We start from the raw sequence: 13213 nt of genomic DNA on the forward strand, positions 1-13213 counted from the left end.
CTTTCAACATATGAAAACTATTTTACATTCTCAATTTTTCTGGACGATACATTGACCAGTATTAAACCCTACAGTCAAAACATTTCTGGGGACGATGCATTGACCAATATTAAACCTTAAAGCCAAAACATTTCTGGGGACATTACATTGACCCGTATAAAACCTTATAGTCAAAACATTTCTGGGGACGATACATTGACCAATATTCAAATCTACAGTCAAAACATAACTGGGGGTTATACATTGACCAGTATTAAACCCTACAGTCAAAACATTTCTGGGGACGATACATTGACCAGTATTAAACCCTACAGTCAAAACATTTCTGGGGACGATACATTGACCAGTATTAAACCTAACAGTCAAAACATTTCTGGGGACGATACATTGACCAGTATCGAACCTAACAGTCAAAACATTTCTGGGGACGATACATTGACCAGTATTAAACCCTACAGTCAAAACATTTCTGGGGACGATACATTGACCAGTATTAAACCCTACAGTCAAAACATTTCTGGGGACGATACATTGACCAGTATTAAACCCTAAAGTCAAAACATTTCTGGGGACGATACATTGACCAGTATTAAACCCTACAGTCAAAACATTTCTGGGGACGATGCATTGACCAGTATTAAACCCTATTATTTGAACAATAATTGGTGTTTAATCGTGTATATAATAGTCTAATTAACACAAAAAAATGATATAAAATTATTTATTTTGTATTTGGTACATGCGCAATCAGTACTTCATTCCATATAGGATATAGTGACACTGAATTTTTTCGGGATGCAATTAATTATTTTTCATATTTTTAACTTAAGTAAAATTAGAAGCTCAAACTTTTCAATGGTGGTAATGGTGTAAAGTAAGTAACTTTTGTAACTGAAGAAAAATACTAAATCGTCTGCTCCTGTTTTTCATAGTGAAAAAATAACATTTGTCAGCGATGGAGCATCTATAAAATGTTTAAAAAAAACTCCAGTACAACTACACAATGTAAGTCACGGTAGCAATGTACATGTTATCACAAACATATGTTATGTTGTGGGGAGGAGAAATAGGTTCCCATGTACCCCTCTGGCAGTTTTTCGAAACATGGTTTTTTAGGACCGGTATAATGTCTAGTTTCATTTTATGCTTGTTGCCATTGACAAATAATGTCCCAAGGGGGTCATATGGCGGCCAGTTTTAATTTCAGTTATCAAAAATGGCCAAAATGACACACTCGCATATACGCGCATACATGTAGATAAAGAACCAGACAATATTCAGAGGCAAATAAACACATTTTTAATATGATTGAAACATGCTGAATATGATAAAATCATAATAATGACGATAAGTCATCTCAGTTTTGTAAAATGACGGGAAAAAATGAAATTTTCAGCTTTTCCCCCCTAAAAATTCGATAAATGTCCTAATTTACATCACAAGAAAACATTGATGAACAAAACACCTTGTAACAATCATTTCGAATTATTGCACTAACCCTTGTGTAAACACATGTGTACTATAAAAAGATAGTTCGCATAAATGAGGTCGGAAAAAGAGAGGTACACCCCCCCCATCTGAAAAGAAAAAAAATTAAAATGAATAAATAAAAACTCCGAATATTCTGGCAAAACACATTGTAACAGTTTTACTAAATTGATCTGACTCTTGTTTAATCATATGTGTATTTTTAAAGGATTTTATGTTTTTAGCAGAAGAATCGTGGACACCCCCTCACGCTCCCAACACTACTCATAGAGAAAAAAATCATAATCATTATTACATAAATCACATATTCCCTGATCTATGATCAGCAAGTTCCCAATTACAATTACATTTTTTTGATAGCCAGGGTTATATAAGGACCTGCCAGGTTTATTGGTTGAGGAAAGGCGGAGTTCCCGGAGAAAAACACTGCCAGCAGTCAGTACCTGGCAACTGCATTACATGGGATTCGAACAAGCGACCCAGAGGTGGAGGGCTTGTGGTAATAATTTATGTCGAGACATCATGCCAATCGGCCACCGCGGCCTCAATTACAACTAGAACGTGGTTAACATCGTTATAAGCCACTCTCTTTTAGTGAACAACTGGAAAACATTTTTCATAAATTATCGGCTTGTGCCAGAACGAATTGTAAAACTGTTATTCTAAATATTATCCTGAATTTTTTGTCCTTAAGACACGATGGTATAGCACAGCTCATTACCACAAAACTAAATCCTTTCGGTTTCACAACTGTTCCTTTGGTTTTCACCAAGCTGCTACAGTTTGGCGTTGGATTTCAGCACTCCAGGAAAATAAATGTACACATCTATTTCGACGATTCCCTTATGCTCCACCTAGTCTAGGAATCGTTGGAGCGGAACGCCCGTCTGGTCCTGAAACGTTTGCTCAAGGTCGATTTCATTCCTTCCAGAGAGAAGTCCAAGGTTTTTCTTCTCAGGATTTTGTCTTGCTGGGAAAACGTTTCAACACAGTTCGAGGTATTGCCCTTCCATCTTTGGAGAAATTCCGAGAAGGCCAGAAATCTTGCTCTGACTCTCGACTGGTCATTCGTCCAGCGTTGGTTTCTCAGTTTTCTTGATAATATCAACTCCCTGGCAGACGTGGTACCCCTAGGGTAACTTCATATCAGACCTTTCTAAATGTTCCTCTTCGCAAACTGGGTGCCTGCCACTAGGGAAGGGGAGGCGTGGCTTCCTCTCAACCAGTCCACGAATGAGTTTGCTCAGTGGTGGACTCTGAAAGATTATGTTCTCCAGGGGTTCCGTTGTCAAAGTTAGCTCCCACCATGACCTTGTTCACAGATGACAGGTTGAGAGGAGGGGCTTACCTCGACGGCCATTGTCAGTCGGGGAAGTGGTCTGGGGATCAGCTCTCCGAGCACATCAATGTGCTGGAGATAAGGGCTGGTCGGTTGGCTCTGCAGGCTTTTCAGAAGATTCTACATTCCAAGGTGGTTTGTGTGGCTACGGACAACTCTACAGTTGTCGCGTACCTAGAGAGAGAGAGGGGTGACAAAGTACCACGTCCTTTGTGTCTTCGCCACTCGTGTTCTTCTCTCCTGTCAGGAAATGCAGTTGACTCTCTTAGTCAAGCATCTTCCAGACAGGTTGAATGTTCTGGTGGATACTCTTTCCAGGGGCCGCAAGCCGGTTGTGACAGAAAGGCAGCTCAATCCCCCGATCTTCGAGGGCATTTCCCAGGTGCGGAACAGACCTCATATAGACCTTTTCGCCACTTCCCTGAACAACTAGTTGTCCACCTTTGTTTCTCCGGTATCTGACCAAATGACTTGGGCTGTGGACGCTTTATCTCTAGATTTGGAGAGGATACATGCTTATGTATTCCCTCCATTCAACTTGGTGGGCAGGGTCTAATAGAAGTTTCCGGAGCATCATTTTCCCTCCACCTGATAGCGCCCCTTTGGCCGAAACAATCCTGGTTTCAGGAGCTTTTGCCGTTTTTTGTAGGTGGTTATTCCTCTGGTTTTCCCACTCAGAACCAATCCCCTGCGCCACCCTCGGTCCCTGAAGATCCATTCACGAGCGTGGAAGCTGTCTCAGGAGGCCTTGCTCAGTCGGGCTTATCTTAAGACGTGTCAGCTCGCATCGCACGATAAATTAGGTCTTCCTCACCAGCCGTCTGCCAGTCATGGAGGATCGTCTGTGATTGGTGTATCGACAGGAAGATTGATCAGGTCAAGGCCTCCGTCCTGCTGATTGCGGATTCCCTTCTCTATTTGTTTAGGGAACGCAAGCTTCCCTCTGGTACTATTGCAGGCTATCGCATGGCTATTTCCAGTGTACTGTATTTTCATGGTAGACCTAAGTTAGGTTCTTCCACCTCTTTGTCTACTTTGATCAGGGGCTTCAGTCTTGACAGGCCTTAGGTACGGCAGTTAGGTCCACAGAGGAATCTAACACTTGTGCTACTGAAAGGGGCTCCTTATGAGTCTTTGGTGTCGGTCTCCATTAAGGTGTTTACTTTTGACTTCCTGTTTGCTCTTTCCTCAGGCCGTAGGAGGAGTGATATCCACTATTCACTTTTTGTACTTCGTTGGGCCAGATATAGATCTAGTACCCTATTAGCTGATCCTGCCTTTTTGGACAAGTATCAATAGTGTCTCTATTGAGTCGAAGAAGAATGATCGTCTGCTTTGTCCCTGCCGGACACTTAGGTTTTACCTTGATGAAACAAGGGGGCGATGTACTATTCTTGCCCATTAAATAGGGTCAGCAGGATTTCTCATCCCAGTACATCTCCAGATGGATATATCAGGTGATCAGGATTGCTTATGAGCAGTCTAATTATCAATCTGGGGCGAAACACAAGGAGATGGCCCATGAGGTTAAAGCCCTTGCGGCTTCTTTGGCTCTCCGTAATGGGTCCTGGATCCAGGATATCATGTCTGCTGCCTTATGGCGTGGTCATGCTACTTTCACTGACTTTCACCTCCGGTCCATACCCTCTCATTCCGATGGACTGTTATCCTAGGGTCCTGTGGCGGCCCAATCTGTGACTGTTCCTCCTCAGCAGATATTATATATATATGTAGTTTTTAACTGTATACGAGCAGGCATTACAATGATACACCTTTTTCATGAGGAGGATATATATCCAAAATTGAAGGAGAATAATTCGAACCCAGTTGTTTTCACTAAAAAGAAATAAATTATTACGGTTAATGGGAACTGCCTGAATCATGGATAAAACATGTGAACAAGCCTTTTGATAATTACTTGATTCAAAAATAGGTATTTTTTAATCATGGGGGGAGGGGGGAGAAGGTGTAGGGGTCATCTTGCTTCTTCTGCTAAAAACGATAAATATATCCTTTTATAATGCACATATGTATAGACAAGAGTCATTTTGGCCATTTTTTATAACTTTTTCGGGGGGGGGGGGGGGGTGTACACACGTGTTTACACAATGATTAGTACAATTCCAAATGACTGTTACAAGGTGTTTTGTCCATTAATTCTTCTACTTGTGATGAAAACTATGACATTTATCGATTTTTTAGGGGAAAAAAGCTGCAAATTTCATTGTTTTCCCGCCAATTCACAAAAATGAGAAGACGTAACGTCATTATTATGATTTTATCGTATTCAGCATGTTTCAATCATGTGTTTATTTGCCTCTGAATGTTGTCTGGTTCTCTATCTATGCGCGTATATGCGAATGTGTCATTTTGGCCATTTTTGATAACTGAAATTCAAGATGGCTGCCATATGACCCCCATGGGACATTAGTTGTCAATGGCAACAAGCATAAAATGAAACTAGACATCATACCGGTCCTAAAAAACCATGTTTCGAAAAACTGCCAGAGGGGTACATGGGAACCTATGTATTCCCCCACTAATATCTATTTATGTAGACTAGTCAAAGAAGTCCAATTTTGTTAGACTTTGGTTAATTGGTCAGAAACATATTACAAATGATTCTTGGTTGGTAGTCAAGAGTAATTGTTTTGGTATACAATTGTCGAATTTGATGTACAATATGTAAATGTTTCTTGTTGGAATATTATAAAACGTGGCCTAATCAGAAACATGTTTAATGTTTGTGTCGCCTTTAATGTCCATTTATTACCGTGTACTTCGTTAAAGTCCCCTGACGGGCATTGGTTATGGCAGATTTATTTCAGTATCGATATCTGACTTTTTAAATAAAAAAATGAGCAAATTCCGGTAATGAGATATCATTTTCCGAGAAAGTCATTAAAATATATGCATGATAGTACATGTATATCAGTACGTGGCCATGTTATATCATTTAGTAGCTATTAATGTTTCACCATTACCGAATGTTGGATGTCTTTGACTTTAGTGGACTAGCATGTTGTGCCTGGCAGCCTGTGTGTAGCAATCTACAGGTGTAAGACAACACATAGCCAACGTCACACAGGTAAGAACGCATTGTAAATACGGCAGCTTCAGTGGAGTGTGAACATCTATGTACCCGGAACAATAGACCTCGGGTAGATACAGTTAGATGGACAGGTATAACGGGCCACTATAAAGTCGTGTGCTAACCTGGATTATATCTCTGGTCCTATATCGTCAATTCCTTCATCAGCCACACAGGTGGACAAGATGGGAGAGGATGTACATTGATTACAGGTGTGACTACAGGTGAGTGTTTGTATCGATCGATTTATCACAGAATTGTCCAGTTTTGTGTGTAAACGCTGGATACAGTAAACTGGAGAATATGGAGAATTGGTTTTACCAGGAACCATAAACAACATCGGGAATAGAATTAAATGTGTTTCTTTCTTCTGTTGATATAACATTAAGTCTACGTTGGATCACGTGGTATGTATATTGGTACATGTGTAAGTACTGTAGCAGCACCCTTATACTGGCTGGGCAATTAAGACGTTCACTGTTCAGATTCAGTGATGGTCAGAAAGAAGATATGTGACGTCATTTTAAGGAAATACCAGAGTCGTCAATGGAATCGGAATGCAATAATTTTGAAAGATACAATTTCTTTTAATTGACTCCTTAAATGGCTATTGTTATTTCATAGACAACGGGATATGTAAAAAAGAACTGTCTCAAAAACACAGAAATCTTATTTCTACACATGCCTGTGCTATTCCATTACCGAGGTTGTAAGGACATTGTCCATGACTTACATTTCCACACACTTTACGGTAGAATTAACGTTGGAATGATGACAAATGCGTGATGTAGTTGATGATGTCGATCGGACACACATCTGTCCAATCCGTGAGCAGCATCCTTAGTCTTGTGGATGCCTCAATGTATTATTTTTCACAACGTCACGATATTGTTGTCATGACGTCTTGATACTGTTCTCATGACGTCATGATATTGTTGTCATGACGTCATGCTAGTGTTGGCGTGATGTTGTTGGGTCTGTGACGTGGAGTTGTGCTGTAATATTTTCGTGTAATATAGTTTTATCATAGAGAACCACGTACATTGTATCGCATTCTACACAGAACATAGACCTTTCAGCATTGGGTTGGTAAGTAATATATATAAGCATTAAGCTATCTTCCTATGGCATCTATGGTCTATAAAGATGCCAACGCTTTGCAGACAGTCTTCATAATGCGCGCTAGCGCTAATGAGATGATTGTCTGTAAAGCTTTGGCATCTTTTTTGACCATAGACGCCATAGGAAGATAGTTTAATGCTTATATTTACATTATCAACTCATTTTGGGGTCTCTGCATTAAAATTGTTTTAGCTAGACCAGGAAAACCGTTTATCAACGACGATTTAGTCCACAATATGGAACAGCCATTTTTAAGGTGATCAGTTGACGTCAACACGTCAACATTAGTGACGTCATTATGGTCATGTTTCGGGTGTCAATTATACCGTCACATACTTCACTTTGGCTTGGTTAGTTTATATAGTAGAAGTGACAAGTAAATGTAAATATTTTGGTACACAATTACCGACTATGATGTACAATATGTATATCTATCTAGATAGAATATCATAAAAATATACGTGTCTATATGTATAACGGCCTATGACATCCATGGTCTTTTAGGGCCTAACTAACACCAACAATGGTAGAGCTTTTAAAACATACTTTAAGGTAAAATAAGCAAGTGCCTTCTAAAATACTCTCTATGTTTTGAAGGGTGCTTTAAAGGGGTTTTGAATTATCAAATTCTTTCTAGTTAAAACATAACGACTATTGAAAAGTGGATAAAAATCGAAGCGATGTAGTCCCCACGTACAACTTAATTATTTATCATTACAGTACACCAACTGATAATTTATTGATAGCCACTAATTAATGACGTCATGTATATCGTTTATTTTTGCTGTCAGGTAAATTAGAATTCTAAGGCCCTGGGACGGGATCACCAAGAGCCTTACAGAATAATGACATGGCATTATAGACGCTCAAAATTTGTTTACAACATGTTACAGTCACGCGCAGCAGGACATGGTGTGACGTTTTAATTAGCAGGTGTTGTGAGTTTTTATTATTGCGACATATTTTGTAACTATGGACGGTAATCGGATAAAGTTAATCTTCCGTAGATGGAAGAGAATCTCGCTAATTTACATCTCGTATACGTTATACATCAACACTAAAGTTTTATGCAAACTATAGGCGAAGCTGGTGGGGAGGGGGGACAATTCATGTATCAGTACAACAGTACATTGTGGATACAAAAACCAGCAATTTCCTAAGTGAACAGTGCGGATCTGCTGGTTCATATGATAAGAAATTTATTTTGCCATGGTAACTTTTTGCCGGTGGTACATTTTGGATGTAATAATTTTGACCATTACATGCACGTTTTACGTTAAAAACATGGTTTTGATTCTTACACTATCATTGTGTCGGGTATTCTCACGGTTTTCGCTGTCAATATTATTTTAGATAACACTTTCGTGAACTTACATGTACTTTAGATCAAATTATGTGATTGTCTTCTGACAGTTTATGATTCGTTTACATTTCATAATTAATTACTCAGAATATTTATTATGTATTTATAAACAAACAAATAGAAAAACTATTTGTCTTAACCGAAGTAAGTTTTATGTAGCATTGCCGTTTTGTCTCCCATTACAGACCATGTGCCTTTAACCTAACCTCAACAGCGCTGTAGTATCCGTATTATTTTATTAGCACGATTGTTTACATTGTCACCCCCTAAACAATGACAATCGAGCCAATTTATGGCGGAACGTCCGTAGATTTAGGGCTCTAGATATATAGGAGATTCTACATACATTAACATGACTAATACACATAATCTACATCCAAGTACGTACACATAGGATGTATTTATAATTAGCAATACTACAAAATACTTTATAAAATATAATTCTCAAATGTTACATCTAAAATAGATTATAAACCCTATATAGACTCCTGTCCTATCCAGTATAGATTTGACCACAATATCAAAATATCGAGATAACTGGACAAGAAATGAAAGCCTGAAAGCCATTTTATACATGTGAATATATACAACAGTTTTTTGTATTAGTATAAGATATTTCTTGATGTATATATATACGTCCATATGCAGATTTGTTTTTATTAAGTTATTGACGGAATAAGAAACTGATTTTGACCAATGGTACGAAAAGTCTTAAAGGCGGTAATTTAATGTACGATTGTCTCGTCCATGTTCAAAGCAGCATTGATGTCAAGCATTCTGAACAAGGAATATTGATACAAAACGTTGTGAATAAGCGATTTACATATATAAACATCTGCTATAGAGCAAAACTATTCTTCAATCGTCGAGTACACACATTTAATACGATTTAATACGATAAATGATGGACGTAGGCTGGAGAAATACCGAATTATTAATTAACAATAGCTTTGGGTGTACAGTTGTATGTTTCAATAGGTGTAGTTACATCAGTGTTTGTACAGTTGTATGTTTCAATAGGTGTAGTTACACTAGTGTCTGTACAGTTGCATGTTTCAATAGGTGTAGTTACATCAGTGTTTGAATTTTAATTGTTATTTTCCAGTATTTATCTAACAGTATTTCGGTTGTTTTCATCTTTTGCACCATTTGTCAATTACACGAAGCTAAAAAAGTTTTTTCCGCATATCCTTTAAAAACGAAATTAGAGCTGAGTTCCGTTATTTATTTACTGACGATCAATTGTTATCCTATAGAAAGGAATATGTATCTAGATACTATAATGAAATACCAAATACTTTATTTGATACTCTTTTCAAATATGTAATCAAAAATGAAGTTATTTCATTTACATAATTTCTAATTATCATGAAAGACAGTGTTGATTCAGTTCTTAAATATAACCCTTATACCCTATGTTATATTGTAAATGTGCAATTTTATACACTTTTATGTACAAATGCACATATACTACACGATTTCATTGTTGATGCCGTTTACATGTATACATTATATATGCCTGGTCGAACCTAAAATCATTGTAATTGTCATTGCTACATGTGTCTATCCGGTGATGAGGCAGTTTCACATGTGTATAATCACAGGCAGCTATTATCTATAGATAATACATATAGGTGTCTGTATAACTATCAAATCAGAAACTTGTGGTATAATTACCCTTAGAAGTGTGTGATAGCAATCTTAAGTGGTTTTTAACATTTACATCATATAAACATGTAGTTTAATGTCTTAAAACTTCCATTCTTTTGAAACATCCGATAGTTTCGAACCTAAGCTATTTAAATGGCAGTATTCAGGGAATTAATGTCGCTATTTTTATTATTTTGCTTTTCGTAAACACAAGGTGGGCCTTTTAAAAGGGCTATTGTGAAAACATCCGCCATGGCCATGTCATAATGTATCGTGCATGTCGTGACAAGATCTTACATAATTCTATAAACCGTAAATAAAACACGGAGATTAGTGTTAGGTACGACTGTACACCGAGTATCTTATGTACAATCGTTTATTTCTGTTTTTGTATCATGATTTTATCGCAGGCTGACTAAACATGACGTCATAGACTGAATCTGGAAAAAGACATAATGATGACGATATTTAATTACATACTCATTAACCGTGTCAAACATCCAATAGGGCATTTCATTATAACTGGAGCTAAACACGTGAGTTTCTATTTCAATAATTTATTATATACATTAATATTACTGTTCATTATTGTTTTATTATACACGTGTAATATATATATACGGGTAGTATATAGGCCTATATTTCATAGAATAGGCTTTATGATACACCTGATGATAGACTTTAAAATAATGAAGGACAAACTATTCACATTATCAAATTATCGATATTTGAGACGAATCCCAAGTTTATTAAGAAGTAAAACAGTGCGGCATTTTGACACGGCAATACTTCGGGGTAATTACTTTGCACTCAAGGCGCTCTCAAATTAGGATTTTTTTGCCTAATATATAGGCAAACACTCTTATTAATATATATGTAGGCAGGTTTATAAGACTAATCTCAAATTGAATTGTGGAAACTTAGTCTGGTAGATCTTTAGTGTGTCTATCTACAATGTGCAACCGTGGAAGCATGTTAGTCCACTACCCAGCGTACAATAAGCATGGTAGAGTTTTCTTATCGCAAATTAATGATTTGTTATATAATCAAAAAATCTTAAAATTATATGTATATGTACCGCAGTCGTTACAGACATTTACTTGTGTACCATACATTACTATATTACTATAAATTATATGTACATGTACCCCAGTCGTTACAGACATATACTTGTGTACCATACATTACTATATTACTATAAATTATATGTACATGTACCCCAGTCGTTACAGACATATACTTGTGTACCATACAATACTATATAAAGAGTTAATGTCAGCTCAGGTTTCCTTGTATCTGTGTACTGTTTAAAGGACATTACGTGCAGTTCATTGTTTTATTTTAATTTATTAAACGCGTCAGGCTGTAGAAAGAGGTTAATGTGTTTGGTAGTCATGTATGTGTGTATAGGGTATTGTCTATCCAGATTTGGAATTCTGCCCTTCTGGTCACTTTGAAATATAAAATCTGAGTTGGTGTCTTTTGAAAATATATTGACATATGTAAATATTTAAATATGCTCCACCGCTGACAAATGGTATTTTTTCACTATCAAAAATATGAGCAAACGATTTAGTATTTTTCTTCAGTTGCAAAAGTTACTTACTTTACACCATAACCAACATTGAAAAGTTTGAACTTCTAATTTTACTTTAAGTTTAGAATTTAAAGAAATAATTAATTGCATCCGGAAAAAAATCCGTGTCACTCTACCCCATATGGAATGCAATACTGATTGCGCATGCACGAAAGGCAAAATAAATAAATTTATTTCAGTTTTTGTGTTAATTAGACATATATGAATACGATTGAACACTAATTATTGTTCAAATGATGAATGTCATTTATGCTCTGTCGGCGGTGGAGCATCTTTACTTCATTTTTTTTCTTTTGAAAAAAAGATTGAATAATCTTTTAACTATCAAAGTCAGTCGCTAGTTTTTACACTCGGTAGGTCAAATAGATAATTTCAAGCCAAGATCGAAATATGTGTCAACATCTAACCACGATTTTAAAACTCAATCAACACGCAAGGAACGACAACTCTGGATAAATATTGGGAAGTCACATTTCCCGCGCAATCCACTTCCATCGCAATCTTCAAGCGCCTTTGTAACAGAGATGCGACACTGATCAGCAACAGCATCCGAAATATTCGAAGAGATGATAATGCTCGTTTTGGATTGATTCTGAGAAAAACTATTTCCAGTGATAATTTAGCAGACACAATAAGTAACGTTGTGTTTAAATATACGATATTACCGCTGTGTTAAAATAGGGAAAAGGTTCTAAGCTTATAAAACGTTTATGAACACTTTGCAGACGACAACAATACAACATCCAGGTCCTGTTACTTCTACTGTACCTATGGATTCATAACAGAAGGGGGTATATTATCGATCGTCTGTCATTTAATTTTTTTTAATGATTTCACTAAGATTTCTGATAGGTTCAGATCTTAGGCCAAGGTAATAGGTGTGTTCTGCAATTAAAAACGTTTAGGATATGTACTTCAGTGCATTATGTGAAATGTGCATGATGAGTTTAATTGATACCTTTTGTGTGAACTAAATATCTAGTCTTTTCTTGATAGATTTACGTTTGGTAAAATCGATTATCTGGGTATATCTAGATGCATGTAATTGGTTGACTATGTAAAGAAGATACAGATAGAAAACAGTGCTTTCAAATTACAAATTTTACATAATTTAATATGCTCCACCACTGAATTTTTCTCTATCAAGAAAACAGAAGCAGACGAATTAGTTTTTTTTCTTCAGTTACAAAATTACTTACTTTGCACTATTACCACCATTAAAAAGTTTGAGTTTCTAATTTTACTTCAAGATGAAAATATTAAAACTAAATTATTGCATCCCGAAAAAAATCAGTGGCAATACTATATGGAGGGCTTACCATTATAGTGATATTGATGTAATGATTTGTAAATAATTGCCAGTTGGGAACCATTAAGACGATTGATTCCAAATCGATTAATCCGTCCAGCAACGATAGCAGCTTTTTCTTTTTTTAATTATTTTAAGATTTCTATTGATTATCACATTCTTGTAAACACTATGTTTATCCACAAATGCATGCCTTTCCAGTTTAAAATGTGTTTTAAAATTACTTTTTTTAAAACAAATTTTGTCAGATGCAG

The 13213-nt window shown here is 36.6% G+C and overlaps 1 protein-coding gene across 1 annotated transcript in view; it reads left to right on the forward strand.

Annotated features, from left to right (window-relative positions):
- The first annotated feature begins 5777 nt into the window (after positions 1-5777).
- Positions 5778-13213, forward strand: part of LOC138335651 (prominin-1-A-like) — a 33310-nt gene continuing 25874 nt past the window's right edge. The window contains exon 1 of the mRNA XM_069284815.1: positions 5778-6142. The gene's annotated coding sequence lies outside the window, so the exon portion shown is untranslated. The remainder of the gene's footprint in view (positions 6143-13213) is intronic.

The sequence above is a fragment of the Argopecten irradians genome, chromosome 11 (assembly GCF_041381155.1).
Source record: "Argopecten irradians isolate NY chromosome 11, Ai_NY, whole genome shotgun sequence".
In the NCBI taxonomy this organism is placed as follows: Eukaryota; Metazoa; Mollusca; class Bivalvia; order Pectinida; family Pectinidae; genus Argopecten; species Argopecten irradians.